Raw genomic sequence first — 2,398 nt, forward strand, 5'->3', positions numbered from 1 at the left:
CAATTCTTATCAAAATTCTACCAATATGTTTTTGTAGATATAAATAAAGTATTCCAAAATTTATACGGAAAGGTAAAAGAACTATAATAGCTAAAACAATTTTCACCAAAAAAAGTGGGAGGAATCAGTCTACCCAATTTCAAGATTGTACAGCTACAGTAATCAAGACTGTGTAGTCTTGGCAGAGACAGACACATAGATCATTGGAACCCAGAAATAAAGCCACACAAATATGCCCAAATGATTTCTGACAAAAGTCCAAAAGCAATTCAATGGAGGAAAGATAGCCTTTTCAACAAAAGGTACTAAAGCAACTGGATATCTGTAGGTGAAAAATAAACTCAACCTAAACTTCACTCCTTATACAGAAAGTAATCAAAATGAATCATGAACTTAAATGTAAAATATAAAACCATGTAACTTTTGAGAGAAAAATAGGAATTTTTCAGAATCTAGGGTTAGGCAGAGTTCTTAGACTTGGCACCAAAAGCATGATCCATGAAAGGAAAAACTGAAAAACTGGACCATTAAAATGAAAAACTTTTGTTCTATGAAAGACTGTCAGAGGATGAAAAGACAAGTTACAGAGTGGGAGAAAACATTGCAACAATAGCAAAAAGACTTGTATCTAGAATATAAAAAGAACTCTCAAAACTCAACAGTAAAAAAAAGCAAACAGTATGATTAGAACATGGGCAAAAGACATGAAGAGACATTCACCAAAGAAGGTAAATGAATGATAAATAAGCACATGAAAAGATGTTCAACATCATTAGCCATGAGGGAAATGAAAATTAAAACCACAATGAGATGCACTACATACCTATCGGAATAACTAAAATTAAAAATAATAAAAATACCAAATGTAGGAAATGACACTGAGAAAGTAGATGACATATATTGCTGGTAAGAATGTTATAGTACATACAGCCACTCCAGAAAATAGTTAGAAGTGTCTTTAAAAATGTAACTGACACATGACCCGGCACTACACGTATGGCTATTTAATCTCAGAAAAATGTTTACACAAAAATTCAACAATTGTAATGGGTTGAATAATGTAAAAATGCATGTCCAGACAGAACTTCAGAATGTGACCTTATTTGGAAATGAGGGTCTCTGAAGATATAATTGAGGTCACATTGGATTAGGGTGGGCTCTAAATACAATGACTGCTGTCTTTACAACAGCAAAGAGAGAGACATTTGGATACAGAGACAGAGACTGGAGTGATGCATCTACCTGCTAGAAAAGATGGTGAGGTTTCTCCCTCGGAGCCTCGAGAAAGAACGAAACCTGCCAACATCTTTATTTCGGATTTGAGCCTCCAAAACTGTGGGAGAATAAATTTCTTTTGTTTTAAGCCCTCCAGTTGGTGGTAATTTGTCACAGTAGGCCTGGGAAACTAATGCAGTAATGATATATGACACTCAATACACTCTGGGTTTGATTTGCTAAAATTAGCTCCTTTTAAATGGAAGAGGAACTTAGTGTGATGTTAAGGTAGCATAGTTAAGGAGTATTCTTAGTGCACTAAACTCATGTACCCTCTATTAAAATCACAAGTTAACAGAAATTACAGAAAAATCGTAAACAGCATATTTTAGTCGGTCAATATAGTCTCCCAGATTTACAGAAAAGGTACTCCTAAGTTTAACTACCTTTTCTGAAATTGGAGAAATAATATAAAACTAAGTCAGTGAAAACATGACTGAGGAAAACAGGAGCGATCCAGGAAGCACTGAAAGCTGAACAGAGCGCTCTCGCCTGGCAGCTGCGGAGAAGCGCAGAGGGGAGGCTTGGGCGCCCTGGGCTCCACCCGGAACCCACTGCCATGGCCGAGGGAGGCATTGCCGCTGGAGGCGTCATGGATGTGAACACTGCTCTACATGGGGTGTTGAAGACGGCCCTCATCCACGAGGGCTAAGTTCGCGAAGCTGCCAAAGCCTCGGACAAGCGCCAAGCCCATCTCTATGTGCTTGCATCCCTCTGAGATGAGCCTGTGGATGTCCAGTTGGTGGAGGCTTATGGTGCTGAACACGAATCGACCTAATTAAGGTTGATGACAAGAAACGAGGGGACTGGGTAGGCCCCTGTAAAACTGACAGAAAGGGAAACCACCGGCATGCACCTGGTTGCAGTTGTGTGGTGGTTAAGGACTATGGCGAAGGGTCTGGCCAAGGATGTCATCCAGCAGTATTTCAAATGCAAGAAATGAACAAATAAACTTGGTTGTTGTTTTTTTTTAGTTGAATAAATAATAAAATGTTTAAAAAATGTTGGTAATAATAATTCATCATATTGGTAACTTGTCTAAAATATGAACCACTTTGGATATGTTTTCTAATGTTTTATTATTCCTAAAATCAATCTCCAAATTATATTTATAATAAACTTC

The 2,398-nt window shown here is 37.7% G+C and overlaps 1 protein-coding gene and 1 pseudogene across 1 annotated transcript in view; one reads left to right on the plus strand and one right to left on the minus strand.

Annotated features, from left to right (window-relative positions):
* ARNT (aryl hydrocarbon receptor nuclear translocator) overlaps positions 1-2,398 on the minus strand; it is a 53,236-nt gene that overhangs the window by 37,231 nt on the left and 13,607 nt on the right. The window lies entirely within an intron of this gene.
* Positions 1,835-2,218, plus strand: LOC105303822 (annotated as a pseudogene).

This window comes from Pteropus vampyrus, unplaced genomic scaffold (assembly GCF_000151845.1).
Source record: "Pteropus vampyrus isolate Shadow unplaced genomic scaffold, Pvam_2.0 Scaffold319, whole genome shotgun sequence".
Taxonomy (NCBI): Eukaryota; Metazoa; Chordata; class Mammalia; order Chiroptera; family Pteropodidae; genus Pteropus; species Pteropus vampyrus.